Genomic DNA, 22,594 nt, shown 5'->3' with positions numbered 1-22,594 from the left:
GTTTCCCTTCTCGTGTTTACGCCATCAGCCCTTTGGTCATTTAATCTCTCCCGCCTTCCACCCTATCACAGTCCTTCCCTTTTGATCTTCCCCCCCCCACCTTTGTCTAGCCTCTGTGCCTGTTTAAAACCTGTTACATCGCTAACTTTTTCCAGTGCTCTCTCTGTAGATGCTGCCTGGCCTGCTGAGTGGTTCCAGAATTTTCTGTTCTCGTGAAAAAGCAAACGTTTCCTGCGGTTGACCAATGAAACTTGCAATGCCACTTTAAGAAGAACCTGCTCTCCCAACTCCCAAGTACGTTATCAGGAGGCCTCTACTTTTAAACAAAATTGTAAATTGTATCAAATTCGATGCACAGGCTCCAGGTGAGCCTCCCTTCATTATGAAGCACTAGATATGTTGGCCACTGAGGTGGATTCGGGCCCCACATCTCAGGCCCTAGAAAAGAAAGGTTTGCATTTATATAGCACCTTTCAACAACCTCAGGACATCCCGAAATGCATCACAGCCAATGAAATACTTCTAAAGTGTAGTCACTGTTATAATGTAAAACATCACAACAGCCAATTTGTGCACAACAAGATCCCACAACAACAAAATGCTGAGAGATTGAGAGATAAATATTGGCCAGAACACCGGGGATAACCCCACCTCTGCTCTTCTTCGACATAGTGTCATGGGGTCCTTCCCATCCACCTGAGGGGCTCGAGGGGGCCATGGTTTACCTCTCATCCAAAAGACATAAAACTACACAGAATATACAGTCTAGAAACAGGCCATTCAACCCAGTCAGTCCTTACTGGCACTTATGTCCCACTTGAGCCTCCTCCCATCCTTCCCCATCCAACTCCAATAGCATCTTCCTCTATGCCCTTCTCCCTCATATGGCTTATCCAGCTTTCCCTTAAATACCATTCGTCCCAACCACTCCATGTGGCAGCGAGTTCCACGTTTTGGGAAAAGAAGTTTCTTCTGAATGCCCACTGTGATTTCTTGGTGCCTCTCTTATAGTGACAGCCTTTATTTTGGCTCTTCCGCACAAATTGAAACACTCTCTCTCTCTGTGTCTACTCTATCAAAACTTTAATTATCACCTTGCATTTCTGGTACCAACCTTGTAACTTTTTTTTCACCATCTCTAGTGTCTCTCGATCCTTTCTCTAATCTGGCAACCAGAACCGTACACAATGCTCCTCTTGTGGTCTAACTAAGATTTGCATAACTTCTCTATTTTTCAATTCTTTGCATGGGAAAGAAGTTTCTGGTTTCAGTCCCTAAATGTGTCATGAATCGGTTTTCCCTTGTGTTCTGATCTCCATGGAGACCAATAATGTTTAAAGAGAAATTCAAGCTTCCAGTTAAGAGCTGAAAGAATAAAGCTTTTACTGTCACAAATGACTAAAAAAAAACACTTTTGACTAAACACTATTTCATTTTTGTAGGAAGCTTATATATATTTAAACCACAGAAATAAACAGTTCCATTTTACTTATCAATCACCACGGAATTACAGTTGTTATAGCAAACAGTTCCCAGTTTCCAAAGTGTTGCTTCGTTTTTACTTACCCAGCAAAGTGACTGCTAATCCCAGAACTATCTGTCGCTGTGAGGGTAGATTTCTTCCTCTAGTTCCAAGCTAGGCAAATGTTCTAGCCTCCTTTAACTCCTCAAAACTCAGTCTTCAATCTGAGCACAAGCAACTGACAGGGTTAGCACTTTCTCTGGTTCTATCACTTGCTCAGATGGCGATAGACCATGTAAGACAAAACTTCAACTGCTATGTGTCTGTGACATTCCTGGGTTTATTTATAGGGAAGCCTGTAACCTGATCTCAAAGCGGCTTCTCTGTCCTCTTCATGATGCCAATGGGAAATACATTCACTTTATATCTAAGTAGAAATGTCAATTAGTTATCTTTAATCCCAACTCATTTTCATCTTAGAAGTAAATGGATAGTTTACAGCAGCAACCTTTAATACCTTTCTGGGACTTTGGGAGACTCAGAGTATACTCATTATAGACTTAGAAGCTGTTGTCATTGTCCCTAAGTATAAATACCTTGCACCTCCCTCTCAATAAAACAATGTGAGTACTTTTCTGATCTGTAACAATTAATCCACCCAGCCTTATTGTCAGGGAGACTCCAGCACAGGTCACATGACTCCTTTCATCTAACTTACACTTAAAGCTACAGTCCCAAAATATAGTAATTTTATAAACCAAAAGACACAATCCAAGATGATAAAAATTTTCAAAACCTCACAGTCGTAACACTTGTCCTACGATTATAATATCCCAAATTTACCTATATATCCCAATAAGGCCTCCTTTGTGCATCCTTTTAAAACTTAAAAGTCTATGTCTCTTCGGTTTTTCTCTACAATTCAGATCTCTAGTCAACAGTGCAAGCTGGTGGCGCTCTCTGTCAGTGAAATAATAGTACTTTATTTAAACTGCCAAGTTGACTGAGATTTTCAGAAGGATCCTTAAAGACTGGAATTGAAATGTGATTTTTTTTTTTAGTCTCTTTATGCAAGAGACATAACTTTAAGTTTAAAAATCCTTGCAGGATTTCGGCATTTTTTAAAAAATGTGAGCCGGATTTTAACTCACTCCAAACCCATTCACTTACAGCAAGTTAAAATTGAGCCCGGGGGGGATCTGTCATGTTAAGGTTATAGCAGTGGTCTCCACTAGATGGAGCTTCAATGAAATGACCATTGAAAGCACCATTCACTTGCTCCAGCAGATGGACCCAAAGGATTTGCAAAGCAAATTGCTATCCGGCGTAAGAATATTTGTGATTGCTCAATATTTCTGCTCCTGCAGTTGCATTGGCATCACAAACTGGCATCCATAATTCCACCAACGGCCTACTCCTGCTCCTATGTTCCAACATTTATGAATGTGGTTAACAATGTGATAATGACTAGATAATCTTGCTTCTTTCAGTTCTGTTGAAGGGTCATGAGGACTCGAAACGTCAACTCTTTTCTTCTCCGCCGATGCTGCCAGACCTGCTGAGTTTTCCCAGGTAATTCTGTTTTTGTTTTGCTTTTTTGTGATGTTGGTTGAGGGATAAATATTATTGACCAGGACACAAGGGATAACTTCCCCTTCCCTTCTTCCAATAGTGCCATGGGATCTTTCACATCCACCTGAGCAGGCAAATGGGACACCGGTTTAATTTTTATTCATGGGATGTGAGCATTGCTGGCTGGGCCAGCATTTATTGCCTATCCCTAATTGCCCTTGAGAAGGTGGTGGTGAGCTGCCCTCTTGAACCGCTGCAGTCCATGTGGTGTAGGTACACCCACACTGCTGTTAGGGAGGGACGTACAGGATTTTGACCCAGTCTCATCCAAAAGTCAGCACCTCTGGCTGTGCAGCACTTCCTCAATACTACACTGGAGCATCAGCCTTGATTTTTGTGCTCAAGCCCTGAGCTTGGGACTTGAAACCAGAACCCTGCACTTAAGAAGGTGAGAGCATTACCAACTGAGCCACAGCTGATACTTAGGGGGGGGAATAGTCTGCTCTTAAAGACTTCAAGTCGTTCAGTTTGTAAGTGCAATATGGACCTAAGGCAAACAGCCCAAGAATGTTTTGATCCTCAGTTTGCACCAATTCAATTAACCTCAGCCAGATTGACCCGTTGCAGCTTTTTCCAACATCAGCAGCTCACCTGGTTAGGCAAAGGGTTCCCCCTACCCGATCAGAAAGATCACGTGTAATGTTATTGTAGCAGTGAGTCTGAGAGGCCATTTTTTTGTCTCTGAAACTTGGCGTCAATCCCAGGTCTTGGCAACATTTGGCTCCCTGGCATCCAGCACCGATTGAAATTCTTCGCTGTTTGAGATGCTGATTCAGAGGAATATGAGACTAGAAAACCCAATATCATAGGATGTGTCCTTGATCCCACTCTAATCTTACTGCAGAAAGCTACTGTGTAAAACTAGTGTTAACAGTGTGGATCGGTTTCCCAGCCTATTCTATAATGGAAGCTGAGTGTATAACAGAGATTAGCTGTATTACAAGGACAGCTGACATCATACTGCTGTCACTACCAACGGTGCCAGGGAGAATCAAACGAGAGCATTGTCCTTTGAGGGGGTTGAAAGTGCCTTTAATATGAAATATTCCCTCATTAATTTTGTCAGAAAAAATCTTAATGTCCGAGGACAGGGTTTTGGATTGGATTCCTGATGTCAGGACCCTGACTCCCGCAATGCATCAATAACATTAACAATTGGCAAATTAATCGCCAGAGGCCGTACTCACCATCCAATTAAGTACGACAGGCGGGTTCTCGAAACTGGGAGGGGGAGGTGGTCAATAGGAGGCCTTTCAGCTGAGGAGAAGCCGCAGACTGCCTTTTCAGCGAAGAGGGAGAGGTTGAATGCCTCAAGATGGAGAAGCCCTCTCTGCACATTTAAAAGCTTTGCATTAAAAATAATGGCCTCAGCAGCCTGGCCGCCATTGTGAAGAAGTAATAGCTCCACGGGGCAGCCTGTGGCCTCTGCTTTGGCCAGGCAGACAGGGAAGGCCTCAAAGCCTGCCTGGAGTGCTGGCCGCCCCGCTCTGCTGCCACCTTCAGGCAAGCCAGCCTAGTTCCCAATGCCTAGCGGCACCCAGAAGCCAACTGAAAAATTCAAAAAAACTGCCCTTAATCTGATACGTCCTAGAATGGATGCAGTGGAAATTGGATAACCTATCTGCTGGGTCTTTCTCTGGCACACTGCTAAAGGGAAGAAATGAGATCAGTAACCTGATCATCCTTTCATGCCGGGCGTTGTGTCCAAATCCATATCAAACTCAGTAGGGACCTTCCGTTAGTTGCTTTCTGACCTGGAGAATTTCTATTTCGGGCAAATGATTTCTCCTGAGTGATATTCCTCTTTAATATATCTAATATCTCCAATTCTGAATGGAGGAACAGGAAATTTGACAATGTGTACGTATCTTGGAAGGCTGTTAACACCTTGGTCATTCCCCTGTGTTCGTCAAGTATCACTGTCTCTCTATCCAACAATGCTTCAATTTTAAAATTCTTGCCCTTATTTTCAAATCCCTCCCTACATCCCTCCTCCAGCGGCAATGGCCTATGAGATGACTGCACACCTCCAATTCTGTCCCCTTGCAAATTCCTGATTTGGATCACTCAACCATCAGCAGCTGTGCTCTCAGCTGCCTTGGCCCTGAGCTCTGGAATTCCTTCCCTAAACCTTTCCACCTCTCCCTCTCTGCTCTGCAAAGATGCTCCTTAAAATCTCCCTCTTTGACCAATCTTTTTGTCATCTTTCCTGATATTTCCTTCGCTGATTCGGTGTCAAAAAAATGTTAAAATGTTTTTTATGAATCTTGCTCTTGTCAGACACCTTGGTATGTGTCATTATGTTAAATGGTTTATACAAATGTTAGTTGTTGTTGGTTTCAACGTTGTGAATTATTACTACTTCGCAACCTATGAAACTTCTGCCTTAGTTGCTAATCAACTCCAGCAAAATTGAAATGTCTAGACTGAAGAGAGAGTTGGAAGAAATATTTGTAAGGCAGTTGATGATAGTCTTCCATCAACTGTTCCTTTCACGCAAATGAAAAAGATTGAGACATTGAAATCTCATTACACTACCAGAACTGCAGAATGCGAGTGAACATCAATATTCATACTTTCTTTTATTTATGCATTCACAGGATGTGGGCGTTGCTGGCTAGGCCAGCATCTATTGCCCATCCCCTAATTGCCCTTGAGAAGGTGGTGGTGAGCCGCCTTCTTGAACCGCTGCAGTCCATGTGGTGAAGGTACACCCACAGTGCTGTTAGGGAGGGAGTTCCAGGATTTTGGCCCAGCAACAGTGAAGGAACAGCAATATATTTCCAAGTCAGGATAGTATGTGGCTTGGAGTGGAACTTGCAGGTGGTGGCGTTCCCATGTATGTGCTGCCCATATCCTTCTAGGTGGTAGAGGTCACAGGTTTGCAAGGTGGTGTCTAGGGAGCCTTGGTGAGTTGCTGCACTGCACCTTGTAGATGGTACACACTGCTTCCACTGTGCGTTGGTGCATGGTGGAGGGAGTGAATGTTTAAGATGGTGGACAGGGTGCCAAACAAGTGGGCTGCTTTGTCCTGGATGGTGTCAAGCTTCTTGGGTGTTATTGAAACCGTACTCATCCAGGCAAGTGGAGAATACTCCATCACATTCCTGACTTAGGCCTTGTAGATGGTGGGCAGGCTTTGGGGAGTCAGGAGGTGAGTTATTCACTGCAGAATTCACAGTCTCTGACCTGCTCTTGTAGGCACAGTATTTATATGGCTGGTCGAGTTCAGTTTCTGATCAATGGTAACCCCCAGGATGTTGAAAGTGGGGGATTCAGCGATCGTGTCTAATCATCCATGACACCAGATATGTGATGATCAATGGAAATCTGGAACTCTCCCTCCCTCGAAAAACCGCTGAAGCTCGTTCAAATCAGAATTTCAAAACTGAGATTGACGGATCTTTGCTAGGCAAGGGAATGAAGGGATTATGACGCTAAAGCAGGAGCTGTGATACAGATCAACTATGATCCAACTGAATGGTGGGATAGGTTTGAGGGGCTGAATGGGCTACACCTGACCAAGAGGAGCAAAGGAAAGATTGAATTGAACTCTAAGGGATTGGCATGTATCACCTCATTTCTACAAAATTAAATGATACACTGTTTGGCTCAGGAGTGGGAGGGGCGAGTGTGTATGCTATCCAAGATAAACTGGCTCACTTTTTTTTAAACAAATGTGGCAGCTAGCAGTTACTGCAGTGGTGTCAATAGTTATGATTACTCACCTTTTCTAAACTTGAAGACCTCAAGGACAGAACACAAAACATTCTTAGCAATTATTTATTTACTTAGCGTCTAGAGCACTAAAGTTAGCAGCAATATAACGTCAACGATCAGACTAAAAGTAACTGATACTCAGTCCTAGGAACAGGAGAAGGCCATTCAGCCCCTTCAGAGTCCGTTCTATAATTTAATTTGATGATGCTGATCTCTATCTCAACTTCATCTACCCACCTTTACTCTGTATTCCTTGATGCCCTTACCTCATTAAAAAAAAAATCGTTGATCTCAATTTTAATTGACCAAGTATCTGCAGCAAGATATGAAAGAGAATTCCACTAACTTTGTCTGAAAATGTATTTTCTGATTGACCGAGCTCTGACTTTAAGATTATGATCTCCTGTCCTGGGTGTTACAACCAGAGGAAACAGTGTTCCTTATTTATGCTGCTGAACCCATTTATCATTTTAAACGCCTCAATTAGATCATGCTTCAAACTTCTAAACTTGAGGGAATGCAAGCCAAATTTACCTTAACCCTTTAAGCCTGATGTTATATTGCTAAATCTGCGTTATACGCCCTCCAATGCTAATCAAACCTTCCTGGGGCGCCGTGCCCAGAACTGGACACAATCATCCAGTCGGGGTCTGCCCAAGGCCCCAGGCAACTGAAATATAACTTCTCCCACCCCCATCCCTTTGTATTCCCACATCTTGAAATAAAGGACAACATTCCATTAGCCTTTCTGACAAATTTCTGTTTGTGCACAGAACCCTTTAGCAATTTGTGTTCCTCGATGCTGAAATACCTTTGGCTCCTCTAGCTTGGAATCTCTCACTATTTAACAAGTTTGCCATCTCCTTACTTTCATAATGCATCCGTCTTTAATTAATCTACATTTCCCCTCACTATTCCCTCTCTACCCATACACTTAGAAACATTTTTAGTGTCAGTTTTGAAATATCTTGTATGTTTTCTCATACTTCCTTCTAACACCTTTTATTTCTTCCTTATCACTTTGCGGAGTCTAGGACTAGGGGACAAAGTCTAAAAATTAGAGGCACACATCTCAGGAGTAGAATTGGGAAAGACTTTTTCACACAATGGGTGGCAGAAGCTCGGAACTCTCATCTGCAACTGGCAATCGGCGCTAGATCAATTGTAAGTTTTAAATCTGAGCAGTTGACAGATTTTTGTTAACCAAAGGTACTAAGGGACATGAGGCAAAGGTGGGCATACGAAGTTGGGTCACAAATCAGCCATGTTGTCATTGAATTGCAGAATAGATTCGAGGGGCTGAAGGGTCATCTTATGTCCCTATGGGCAGGATTTTCCGCTCGGCATACAGGCGGGCGCCCGGCACTCTCGAGTGTAAAATAGGGCGCAATGACATTGGGCGAGCGTCTCAACGTCATTGCACACACGCGCGATATTTTGGTCAGCAGGCGAGAGTCCGCAACAGGCCGGAGACAACGAAGAAGCCTATTAAGGCCATTAATGTTTTAATTAACTAGGATTTTTCGCTGCCCGTCCAACGTTGCAGTTGGCGGGCGGGCCAATCGGCCATTGAATTATTGAGGAAATCTCATCCGAGGGCAGGACGAGGCTTCCGATATCAATTTTAAAAAAATAAAAACGTCTGGGTAGAATTTTTATAATCTACATCTGTAGGTGAGTGAGTCCTGATGAGTGGACGTTTGTTTCTGCACTTTAAAATCTTTGTTTGATGGTTTTAAGTTCTTTAGCTCTGTGCCTTTAGGGAGCTTTCAGTGCACCCTCCCCCACACCTGTGATAACTTCAGCGCTCGCCCTCCTCCCGCCACCCCCGCCCCCCCCCCCCCCCCCACCTCGACAGCGCTGACCATTTCAGCGCGCCTTTCATGGCGATTGGGGGCCGTTTCCCAGTCACTCCCGGGCCCGCCCACCGCATCCGCCCAACAACCTCTAAATTCTGCCCTATGTTTCTTTGTACCCCTTTATTTTTTGCTATGGTTATCTCACTCTTTTGTGTTTGTAATTTATTTTGCATTTGTGTCAGCTAACCGCTGGTTCTTATCATGTTTGTTGACCATGATAGTGTGTTTTTTTTAATCTTTTAAGGATATGTATTAAATCCTTCTTTGAGTATTTCCCACTGTGTCTCTGCAAGTTCAGTTGAGCCCAGTTTACTCCGGTCAATGTATTTCAAAATTTGCCTTACTTAAGTGTAAAACCTTGGTTTTTTTTACTTTTGCTTCTTGAAACATGGATCAGTGAAAATCACGGAATTAGTTAGGTTTAATCCAACACTAATATTCAGGTGTGCTGAGGAGCCAAGCTTGGTAGACTCAGAGTTTGATGTTCTCAGCCCTGTTGCTGTAGTTCCATAGTCTCTTATCCAGATTGGACACAACAGCTGCAGCTTTTGCACTGATTTCAGCATCAAGTGACAGATTGCTGGTGATTGTGGAGCCTAGATATGTGAAGCTATCAACAACCTCCAGTGTCACCTTGTCAATGCTGATGGGGGTATGGCAACATCCTGGACCATGGCATTTGTCTGCCTGATGCTGACGGTCAAATCAACCTCTTTACAGGCGTTAGAGAAAGCGAACTTACAACTTCTGGTCTACAAAAAGCACTGCTCTAACCCCGGAGCTACGGAGCCACCTTCCGTACACTGGGTCATGACCTCCTGGGTTGTCCATACCTCCACCACAAGGACACCTGCGAGCGAGAATTGAAGATGGCGGGACATTGACGCTGACTGCCTTGCCAGAGTGGGGCTCGTGAGCCAAGCCAGGCCTCGCTTAACTCAGAGCTGGCCGCCACAGCGCACACCATCATTTTACGGGGTGGAAGGCTGCCTAGGTGGCTGACAAAACAAGGGCCTTATAATATTAAGGTTCAGTTTTACAGATTACGGCATTTGTTTCACAGAGTGGAAATTAGCAATTATATGTTTTTAGTTAAACTTAACATTTTGTTTTAATTATAAAAGATTAAATCTTGGGCGGCACATTGGTTAGTGCTGCTGCCTCACAGCTCCAGGGACCCGGGTTTAATCCTGACCTTGGGTGTGTGTGTGGAGTTTGCAGGTTCTCCCCACGTCTGTGTGGGTTTCCACCGGGCGCCCTGGTTTCCTCCCACTGTCCAAAGACGTGCTGGTTGGATGGATTGGCTATGGTAAATTGCCCCTTAGTGTGTGTGCCCTGTGATGGACTGGCACCCTGTCCTGGGTGTACCCTGCCAATTGCCTGTCGGGATAGGCTCTGACTCCCCATGACCTGGATTGGATAAAGTGGTTCTGGAAAAGTGGGTGAGATTAAAGCTCTTTCATGTTATAACGTGTTGGCTGGAATGTCAAACGACTCTGTTGGTTTCAATGTTATCTTTTCTGGTCTTCCTGTTTGGCAAAAATGATCCTCCTTAGTTTTCCACGCCTTCAAGATCTTCTTCAAAGTTCCTCTCCAATTTAGATGAATGGGGAACTGTAAAAATCTTACTACACTTAGACAGATGGGATAAATCATAGCAAACAAATCAATTTTATGCAATCATCTCTGGAGGTCATTCAGCTAGAAGACATTTGCAAAACTGTAAATGCGAAACTAAATAATTAGCACATATTCATGCACATTAATTTGTTTCAACTTCTTTTTTATGTTAATGGCCACAAGACGAGAGAAAAAAAAGCTTTTTTTTGTCTTCTGTTAACTTGATGTGAACCAGAAATATATTTGTCACGTTAATATTTTTATCTATATGATGTTCAATGTTGCTTATTGTAAGATGAGGAACATAAACTCCTTTTTGGTTGTTCCTTTTTGACCTGAACAAATGTTACAGAAGCTGTGTATAATGCATCACACTTGTATCTGCATAAGTTATTGCAGCCACACAGCCAAATAAATCCCTTTGTCTTCTGTTGGGGTAGCTGGATAAATCCTGAACAATCAGTCATACTGTACTGAGCTGTCAATTGCATGACTATTAAAACAAAACCCATTTGTCTTCATTATCATGATTGCTCTCCAATCTTGATGGCACTGCAGTACCAATTTTTAATGGAATTGGTTGTAAGAATTAACTCTGTTTTTTTTGCTATAGAGTCAACACAGTTGAGCTGGTTCCTCTCCTCAATTGATGTCAAGCCTGCCATTTCCAGGGTAGCAATCAAAAAACAATGACCAATTTCCTCTTCCAACCCTGAGGAACTGAAGTCAAACGTAGTTCTTAAACTGCTGCCCTGGCCAAGGTCAGATATCTCAACTGGGGATCAAACCTAAGAACTTCCTAGTCTCTATGGGCTGAATTTTACTGTTGGCGAGGGGGGGTGGGGGGCTGCTCGCCGACGTATAAAATGACGCACTGTGACGTCGGGCCGAACTCCCGGCGTCACCGCGCCCCATTTAAATTTTCAGGAAGGCGGGGGCGCAGCACAATCAGCTGTGTGCCCACTGACCTGTCAATGGCCAATTGAGGCCATTGACAGAGCAATTAAACTAATTAGTGGACCTGCCCGTCCAACCTTAAGGTCGGCGGGCAGGCCAGGAGCCCCGGCGAGAACTAGAAAGAGCATGAGACCTCATCCACGGGCGGGATGAGGTTTCATGTAGGGTTTTAAAAATTTTAATAAAGTTTTTTTTTGGAAATTATGAACATGTCCCAACCCATGTGACATTGTCACATGAGGGGACATGTTAGGGAAATTTTATTTTTCTATATTGAGCTTTTTCCACATTTAGAGCCGATCTCCCTGAGGCTGCACTTAGCCTCAGGGAGATGCATGCGCTCTTTCGTTCGCATGCGCAAAAGAGCGCACTCTCGATTTTAGGAATCCCCCCCCACCTGCACAGGGAGCGCATAGCGCTTCCCTGCGGACGTCACACTGGGCGGGCCACATAAAATGGCAGCGCACCCCCAATCGGGGGCGCCGATCAGAAGCGTACCCACCCATCAACTTCCCCCCCACAACGGGGGGGGAGAAAATTCAGCCCTATGTCTCAGCCACTCACTGACCCCATTGTGGGGCCGGGGAGGGTGGAGATTTTTTTCTTAATTGTCAAATACTATATGGGCATTCTGATTTCGGTGCTTCTGGGCATGAATTGTGGACAGTCGGCCATTCATGACCTGAACTTCCAACTTGGCTTCGAATTGAATGTGCAAAGTGTGGTTCTGAAATGCAGTGAGCCAACTGTGAAGAACATGAGTGGAATTTCTGAGCATTGCTCTGTCTGTCTAAATCATGCTACACTGTATGAATGTTATTATGGAATATGCAGGACAGGGTAAATGACATTTGAGAGGCGACGCAGTTAAGGTGCAGATTCCAAAACAAGTAGCGATTTCATGCATGTTTAAATAAAACGCACGGCTGTGAACTCAATGAACTAAGGCATTTTGCCAGATGCCCAGTGTCCATCAGCTTTCAATTGCTTGAATTCACTTGTTTTGCACTGAGCAGCAAAATCTTTTTTTTGCTCTGATGTTAGTAAATTGGTGAGATTTCATTAAACAGCAGCTTTGGTAGGTTACCAATATAGAAGTGAGCAAGGCTTTAATTTAAACTTTTCCCTAATAGCATACAAAAATAGACACCTGAAATTAAAAATAAAAACTTGAAATTTAACACAATTTACACTTGGAATTAAACTCCCAATTCAAAAAAAAGAGAACTTAGAAAGATGTAGGGGATCCCCTGGTCTCCAATCGATCACCCCGAGGCTGTGCATTTGTTCAACAGCAGAGAATTTGGAACTGGGAGTTAGGTTGCAGATCAGCAATGAGAGGCTAAATAGCCTTCTCCTGTTTCTATGTTCCTTGGATAGTTGATTGATGAAGTGCCTCTTGTGGCAATTTTCTAGGTGGCAGGCATCAATAAGCAATGTCCTTGGCAACAAATTCTAGTTACATACTAACTGAGAGGAAGTCCTTTTAGTTTACACAACTGAGGTGGTTGTCAAGCAGGGTGTTCAATATTCACTGTATACAGTGCACAGCGCTTTCCTCCCGAGGGAAGTCTGTTGATATGTAGAATTTGATAGTTTGGTTTGTAGAGTTTATTGAGTATGTAATTAACTGAGAAGGGGTCAACTCATTTGGCTGGATCGCTAGCGTGCGGTTCAGAATAATGCACGGGTTCGATTTTTAAAAATTCTTTCATGAGACATGGGCATCTCTGGCCCAGCCAGCATTTTTATTGCCCATCCCTAATTGCCCTTGCAAAGGTGGTGGTGAGCCACCTTGTTGAACCGCTGCAGTCTGTGTGGTGTAGGTACACCCACAGTGCTGTTAGGGACGGAGTTCCAGGATTTTGGCCCAGCGACAGTGACGGAACAGCGATAAAGTTCCAAATCAGGATGGTGAGTGACTTGGAGAGGAACTTGCAGGTGGTGGTGTTCCCACGCATCTGCTGCCCTTGTCCTTCTAGATGGTAGAGGTCGGGGCTTTGGAAGGTGCTGTTGAAGGAGCCTTGAGGAGCCCTGCTGCAGTGGTGGAGGGAGTGAATGTTTATGTTAGCAAATGGGGTGGCAATCAAGAGGGCTGCTTTGTCCTAGATGGTGCCATGGCTCTCAGTGTTGTTACAGCTACACACATCCAGGCAAGTGGAGAGTTTTCCATCACACTCCTGACCTGCACCTTGCAGATGGTGACTGGCTTTCAGGTGTCAGCATGTAAGGCACTCTCCTCAGAATTCCCAGCCTCTCACCTGGCTTTTGGCCACAGTATTTTTATGGCAGGTCCAGTTTCTAGTCAATGGTAACCCTCGGGATGTTGATAGTGGGGGATTCAGTGATGGTAATTCCATTGAATGTCATGGGGAGGTGGTTGGTTTCACTCTTGGAGATGGTCATTGCCTTGCACTTGCGTGGCACAAATGTTACTTGCGACTTATCACCCCAGATCTTGCTGCATATAGGCATGGGCTGTTTCAGCTGTTCTGTCTGAGGTAGACTTGGACCTGCCTCTTCGCCCTGCCCCTGAGAGTGGAAGGCAATGGCAGACCACCACTGACAAAAACTGCCAAGAAAAATGGCTCGGGATGAGGCATTAGCGGACATTGAGCTAAGGACCTGCCTTTGGGCAGAGCAACCTGAAAATAACGTTCATAGTCTTTATACTGCGATGCAAAGCCGATTGACTGAGATCACCTGAGACAGCCTGGAAAGGTCCAATTAAAGCAATTGATAATTCTAAGTGGTCCTTGATATATAGGATACAATTCTTCTGGCAGCATAACTCCCCAATCCCCTCCTGCGGGGGTTGCAAGTACAACCTTCGAACACATAGGAACAAGGGTAGACTATTCAGTCCCTCCAACTTACCTTACATTCAATTAAATCATGGTTGATCTCTACCTTAACTCCATTTCCCTACCTTTGCTCCAATGTTTCCTCAAACTTCTGTTTGCTGTTCATGGCTGGTTTTGTTGTGCTGCACGGTCCCTTTAAAGATTAATGCAAAGCCACAACAGTTCAAAGGCAATGCTACTTGCGCGCTGCCTTTGTTCCCTGAGTGGTACATCCCAAATTGTTGTGCAGCCACCCTCCCTTGCAGCTAGAAGAAGCATTGCTTTGCTCCAAATCCCTCGATACCCTTGCCTAACAAAAATCTATTGACCTCTTGAATGCTTCAATTCTCCTAGAGTACACACCCTTTTGGGGGAGAGAATTCCAGATATCTTACCCTTAATCTGAAGCAGTTCTTCCTGATTTCACTTCTAAATGGCCTAGCTCTCATTCTAAGATTTATGCCTCCTTATTCTTGATACCCCAACCAGAGTAAATAGTTTGTCTCTATCTGTCTCATTTGAAGAAAGCAATGGTGTACGGGATCCTTTTAACCTCAGTCTTCTATGCTCAAGAGACATCGGACAAAGTATAACATTCAGGGTTACTAAAACCCGGCTGAGTGGATGCCTTATGGGATAGTTCAAGTACCTTCTGTGGTGTCTCACTCCAACCTCTGCTCCATCATAACCATCCTTTTCCTCAAACTATTGGAGGTGTCAACTACTGGAAACATTCCAAAGGCTGATGATTACTGATTACAAAAATGATGAGAAGTATAATATCATGCAGCACATTGTCCACAAGGCTCAAAGAGCTACTAACATTCCCCGGTACAGTGCTTACCCAGAGAGATAAGAAGCGTCCTCGGTTTAATACCTAGGCCATAAAGATTGAATTGAAGCCAAGATAGATAACTAATCTATAGGACAATAACTAATCTTTTTAAGTATAGGTAAAGAAATGGAGGAATGCCATGGGCCCCATACAAAGCTTTCACAAGCTCTGTTGACAAGTCTACATCTAACCATCAGGCTGACTGGCTGTCGGGGACATCCAGTGAAATAGGAACCGGCTGAACAAGCTCAAGCACAAAAAATGCCAATTTGTCTAGTTACACAAGAGCTCCTGGCCTAAAAACAACATATATTTATATAATACCCAGAATAATACTGGAATACCCAGTATATGCAATCTCATAAATACAACACAATAACCCAATCTTAAAAAATATTCAAGCTTTCTGATGAACATTACTCTCATCAAAATTAAAATCTGGTTTCTTGTATGCTACAATACAAAATGCGAGTATATTTTGTTATGTTGTGGCAGCTGGTATATGCCCGGCAGGCCAAATCCACAAGGGAAACTTGGCCACACTATCACAACAGTTTTGCAATTTGTATTTATTACGAGAAGATTTGGGCACTGAATTCAGAAGTAATGAGTCCACTAACAAATTTAGAGATTTTAAAAATTAAACATTTATTAAGAAAAGAATTCAAACACATACTTAGGATTACAGTTACTTGAATTCCCAAATTTCCAATTAACCTAACACCCAACTACACACCCACTTTAAGACAACAGTCCAAAGTAGATGTTAAATTTAACTAGGCAATCCAGCAAGGCTTCCACAACACCCAATCGATAGTGGAATTCCAGAGGCTTTTTAACTCAACTTTAGTTAATGCAGCAGCACTTCTTCTTCTAAGTGACAAGAGGCTTTTTCCAAGCCTGTTTCTGTACCTTTTAAGATTTTACACGGCCACACCACCACATAGCCTTGCATCCTTCTTGATATATGTTTCTCTCTCTTCAATGTGTACAATCCCAATGTTCTACATGTCTTTGGAAATTTACTTTTCCCAAAATATAAAAATATTTCATGATGTCAATATGGCCTTTTCCTTTTGGGAAAAATAAACATATTGCTTTCATCTATTCTGCCAGTTGTAAACATTACACCATCCCTTTAAAAATCAAATAACCCCTTCACTTATCTAAAAACGCAAATTTCATTCACACCCTATCTGGGGAATCCTCATCCTCGCTTATCCATCTCCATTTCAAAAGTCTTTATGCTTTACACATACTCTTTTGATAATTTCAAACTTGTAGTCCAAGCGTCTCTAGTCTAATTAAATCAATCATACAGACAGAACCATCCACACTCACACCCATAAGCCTACAATAATATATTGAAAAATATGACAGTTTTGTGACAATAGACAAAGGCTCTTAAAGGGATCACAATTTATTTAACTGGGGAATTAACCGATTTCATGGCATGGTAGATGTATTAGTCATCATTACAGGAACAACTTGCACTTCATGAGCTGGCCCTGTAACATAATCTCAAAAGGTTTCAACACTACACTGTTTATCATACATTGAAGATGGCAACTTGTATTTATACAGTGTGTTTAATGTAGTAAGATGCCCCAAGCCACTTCACAGGAATGTTATAAAACAAAATTTGATACCGAGGCACATAAGGAGATATATGGACAGATGGTAAAAGCTTGGTCAAAGAAGTAGGTTTGAATAAGCATTTTAAAAGAGTGAAGAGAAGCTCAGGGAAGGAATTTCAGAGCTTAAGGCCATTCCAGCTGAAATCACAGCCACTGATGGTGAGGCGATTAAGATTAGGGATGCTCAAAAGATGAGTATTAGAGCAGCGCAAATATCTGAGAGAATTGTAGGGCTGGAGGAGGTTACAGAAATGAGGAGGGGCAAGGGATCTGAAAACAAAGATGAGAATTTAAAATTGAGGTGTTGCCTAACTGGGAACCAATGTAGGTTAGCGAGCAAAAGGGTGATGGGCGAATGCTCCTATATGCTTTGAGACACTAATCACTCAAACCAGCTCCCTTGGGGAGGACATGTTGTTCCTACGCCCAACATCAGACTCCCAAAGCAACTGCACTACTTGGAACTTGGTCACGGCATGAGATTCCAAGGAGGACAGTGGAAGTGCTTTAGGGATGTCCTTAATACATCCTGGGGGGGGTCAAATATACCAGCCGATTCATGAGATACCCTGGCTTATGCTTGACCAAAATGGAGAAGGCACATTCGGAAAGGCACCAAACACACCGAGAGACTTAATCAGGAACATGCAGAGGCAAAGTCAAGGTGTCAGAGGAAGCTCACAAATCTCCAAACACCCCAATTACCCAGCCATTTAAACGCCACTTGCCCTCCATGTACAGCCTGCAAACCACATGGGCTTATCACCCATCTCAGAACCCATCGAACCAGAATGGAAGCAAGTCATCCTCGATCTGGAGGACTGCCTAGGAAGAAGATGGGTGAATGGGACTTGGTGCGAGTGAGGACATGGGCAGCAGAATTTTGGATGATCTCATTTACAGAGGCAGGCCAGGACTGCATGGGAATGGTCTAGAGCTAACAAAGGAATGAAGGAGAGCTTCAGCGACTGAATTCAGATGGGCATGTTATGGAGGTGGAAATAAGTGGTCTTAGCAACCGGGCAGATATGTGGTCAGAAGCTCATCTCATGGTCAAATTTGACACCATGGTTGCAAAAAGTTTGGCTGAGTCTCCAACAGGTGCCAAGTGATAGGTGACAATGGCTAGGGAAAATACTTCATGGCAGGGACCAAAGACACGGCTTCCCAACATTGAGTTGGAAGAAATCTCTGCTCATTCAGTACTGGATGGCACGCAGTCTGACAATTTAGAGACAGAATGATCGTGAGAGATGGTGGAGAGTCAGAGCTAAGTACCAACAGTGCGTGTGGAAACTGCTGCTACTTTCTCAGGATATGTTGCCGAAGAAAGCATGTAGAGAAGAAATAGCGGGGAGCCAAGGTTAGTCCATTGGAATCTGAAGGAATAAGGGTCAAATAATATGGAATTAATACAGGAATATTAGATTTAAAGTTACCTTGGGTAAGTCAAACACATTTTAACAAGAGCTTGCAAACACAATATGGTTAATGCAGTATCTGTGGAGAGAGAAACAGAGTTAACGTTTTGAGCCCATATTACTCCAGAGCTCTGAAGAAGGGTCATACAGACTCGAAACATTAACTCTGTTTCTCTCTCCACAGATGCTGCTGGACCTGCTGAGTTTTTCCAACATTTTTTGTTTTTCTAGTATCTGCAGTATTTTCCTTTTACTTTACAATATGATTAATTCCCCTCAAAACAATGTGAATTCACTGCTAAGAAAAACAAACACCTAAAGAAACAGTATTGTATAGTTCTTGCCATTACATTAGCACATACATTGCTACCTTTGATAATTAAAACTACAAATAGATAAAAGAATGCTAGGTCTCAAGCTTTATTGTCTTTCTGGACACCGTCCCTTGACTAATCAACATTGACAAACATGACTGTTAACATAAAGTCCAATTTTCAGGAATAACATTTCCTAGAAATTGAATGGGCACTCCCATCATAATAGGTGGTCCTTTCACCAAATATGGGATACTAATTAGGGATGGTCTATTATTGATCAAATGAACATCTTCCATGTAACCATTAATTATACAACCCCAAAATTCATTATAAATATCTCAACCCAAACTCAAATCTTAAGATTTATTAGATTCACTTCAGACCTGTTCCGAACCTAGTGAATCTCTCATACTCAGGGATTAAGGCAATATTTTAATATTTGATGGATATCCTTACTTTCTTTTGAAATGCTATATCTGTAACAAATAAAGTCTAAATCTAGGATTGTCAAATAGAACTAAGAACAAGCTATCTTTGCTTTTCTGATTTATCTAGCTTGCGACTTATACCTTTTGTATAACTGCAACTGTATGCTTTATTATAATAAATTTGTGCACGCTGAAAACTTTAATGGTCTCATTTAGACTTCTGTATCAAAGACTCACAAACCCCCACTCCAGTTCTCTTGTGGTAGGAGAACATTTACTGGGAAGTTTCACCCAGACCTTTATAATATCCTGGCAATTTAAATCTATTTAAGAGATCTTTTTTACATAATCTACCAAGGAGTAGGTAATAATTCTGGTCGATTTCAATCCTTCATTTAGAGGTGGAGTAGGGCTCATAACCCAGTTACATGTCCTTGGGTCCAGCTCCCTTAAACAGAAGGCACATAGGACCTTAATTAACCAGCAAATATTAATTAAGGTTGTGATATACCACAAGAAGACACGAGGCAATGGTGCAACAGCGGGAAGGCAAGCCAGGTCAGTCTCTGACTACCGTTGAATAGGTAAGAATGGAATCAGGCACGTGTAGTCCCATCCAGTGGGGCAGTGAAGCATTGAGGGAGCATGGTGTGGTCAACCATGCCATTCTGCAGACAGGTCGAGAAGGATGTGGAGGTATGTGACCATGACAAAGATAAACTAAAAGATGTGAATTTGATCATTTGCTTCAGGTTGGAAATTCAATTAGAATCAAACGTGGAGGCCTGAGAAAATGGAGGGGGCGGGGGGCAAGGATCTGGGAGGCAGCAACACGTTAATGGACTTGAGAGGAAAGGGAGTTTGGAGAGACCAAGGGCTGACATTTTGAGAAGAATAAGACAGCAGATTTGAAGGAGGGGGAAGCAGTACTTAAGATAGAACTTGTAACAATGTCAGCTAACGTGGGCTTGAGAAAGGGAGCCTGGGTGGTCGTCAGTTTAGTGGGAATAAGGTAGAGGGAACTGGAGGTGGGTCTTACGAACAAGATGTGTTGACATAGAACACAAGGGGAGAAAGGAGAGAAATTAGGGAAATTGCAAGTCCAGGCCAAGGTAGGAAACACAGGTAGGAAAGTAAATTGTGAAAAGGACTTAAGGAGACTACAAAGGGACATAGATACATTAATTGAGTGAGCAAGCAAAGATTTGGTAATTGGGGTATAATGTAGGAAAATGTGAAATGGTCAATTTTGGCAGGAAGAATAAAAAAGAAAATTATCTAAATGGTGAGATTGCACAGCTGAGATTCATAGGGATCTGGGTATCCTAGTGCATGAATCTCAAAAGGTTAATATGCAGGTACAGCAAGTAACTAGGAAAGCTAATAGAATGTTATTGCCTATTGTGAGGGGAATTGATTACAAAAGCAGGAAGGTTATGTTTCAGTTGTACAGGGCTCTGAGACTACATCTGGAGTAGTGTATATAGTATTGGTCTTCCTATTTAAGGATAGATGCAAATATGTCAGCAGCTCAGAGGTTTACTGGACTAATACCAGGAATGGGCAGGTGTCTTATGAGGAAAAGTTGGAAGGTTAGGCTTGTATCCACTGGAGTTTAGAAGATTAAGAGGCAATTGAAACCTTGAAGAGCCTAAGGGGTCTTGACAGGGTGGATGTCGAGACAATGTTCTCTCTTGTGGGAGAATCTAGAACTAGGAATCTGTTTAAAATTAAGGGGTTACTCATTTAAAATAGATGAGAAATTATTTGTCTGAGGGCTGTCTTTGGAACTCTCTCTCCAAAAGTCAGTGGAAACAGAGCCTGAGAATATTTTTCAGGCACAGGTAGATAGATTCTTCATTAACAAGGGGGCGAAAGGTTATCGGGGTAGGCAAGAATGTGGGGTTGAGGTTACAATCAGATCAGCCATGATGTTATCTATCAAGATACTAAGGGTTACCATTGGCTAGAAACGGAACTGGACTAGCCATATAAATACGTTGGCTATAAGAGCAGTTCAGAGGCTAGGAATCCTGCAGCAAGTAACTCACCTCCTGACTCCCCAAAGCTTGTCTACCATCTACAAGGCACATTAGGAGTGTGATGGAATACACTCCACTTGCCTGGGTGAGTGCATCTCAACAATATTCAAGAAGCTTGACACCATTCAGGGCAAAGTAGCCCATTTGTTTGGCACCCCATCCACCAACACACAGTGGCAGTACGTATGATCTACAAGATACGCAGCAGGAACTCGTCAAGCCTCCTTCGACAGCACCTTCCAAACCCACGACCACTAATTTCTATGACAAGGGTAGCAGGCATATGAAGGAACGCCATCTGGAAGTTCCTCACGAAGCCACTCATCATCCTGACTTGGAAATATGTCGCCATTCTTTCATTATAACTGGGTCAGTATCCTGGAGCTGCCTCCCTAATTGCATTGTGTACCTACACCATATGGACTGTAGTAGTTCAAGGCAGCTGCTCACCACCACCTAAGGGCACTTAGGAATGGGCAATATATGGCCTATCCAGCGACACCCGCATCCCATGAATGTATACAAATGGCAGAGCAGGCTCAAAGGGCGAAGTGGCCTTTTCCTTGGCCCAATGGATTTAGGGTAAGAGAATTGAGAGGCGGAGATCAGGTCAATTTTAGTGACAAAGAAATCCATGAGGCTCCTCATGCTTGTTGGAGTTAAGGGTGGAGGAAATAGGGGAACAGGGTTTAAGGTTTGCCGCAAAGAAGCCAAGGGTTGTATTTGCATTCCAGGATAATATTGGAATGATGAGCAATTCTAACAGATGAAAGCAGGTCATGATAGCACTTTGTGGTTCAGTCAGATCTGGTGGTAAATGGTTAAAAGTTGTCCATCACATCTGTTCAAATCTACATACCTAGGACTTACAGAACTTTCAGTAGGGATTGAGGCAACAAAAGGTGAAGACGAGGTGTTTGAATAGACCAGCAGCTGCAGAAATATTGTGCTTAACAAAATGCCAAAGACTTGATAGCTGGAATTTTGAAAAGCAGTTAAGTGGACTGGAAGCTGTGCACCTGGGGCAGAGGGTTGGGAAGGAAAGATACTATAAATCATATAGCCTGAGCAGTGATCAACACCATAGGAGCAGCAAGACCATGCGAGTAGACAATGTCAAGGAGGTGGCTGTGAATATGGCTTAGAGTTAGAGGGAAACAAAGGATAGTGAACTCAAGAGAGAGAGCAGTATAAGTTGCTCAGCGCACAAGCTGAAGGAGGAAAGCAGGGAAAATTATAAAATCTCAGACCAAGGTTTTGCTTGGTGATTAACAAACATCAATCTAGGCAGTGCAAGTGGTGGAATAACCAAGCAGGGAGAGTTCACTTACGGGGAAGGTATCACCCTTGATGACAATGCAATCATCCAGAATGAGCTCATGGGTGGCAAGAGCTTCATTCACAATTGAACACATTTTAAAGGGGGATGGGGACAGGGTGGTAATAGGTTGGCAGAGTTAACAGGGTCAGTGCTGGAAGTGGTGTATTGGATGAGATGACTGGAAGGATTAGCCCTCCAGCAGCTGACGATAGGGGCATTGAAGCCCTTGCAATGTACTGCAAGCTATAACTGAACTCCTTGACAATCAAAATGAATGGATCACATAACTTGTCAAGTCTAAAGGTTTCAATTTAATCAACCTGCAAAAGATTAGGATGCTAAGCAATGTAGCTCAGCATGTAAAATTAACATTTCAAGTCATTAAATTTACAATGGGTGCTTTTTGCCAAATCTATTCCCAGGTTAGAGAGTTTGTAACTATTAACTCATGTTGGTTGGCAGAGGTCTCTCCAGAGAAAGTATGCCGTACAGGGAGATCC

The sequence above is a fragment of the Cetorhinus maximus genome, chromosome 3 (assembly GCF_964194155.1).
Source record: "Cetorhinus maximus chromosome 3, sCetMax3.hap1.1, whole genome shotgun sequence".
Classification (NCBI taxonomy): Eukaryota; Metazoa; Chordata; class Chondrichthyes; order Lamniformes; family Cetorhinidae; genus Cetorhinus; species Cetorhinus maximus.
This window is presented reverse-complemented; position numbering follows the sequence as displayed.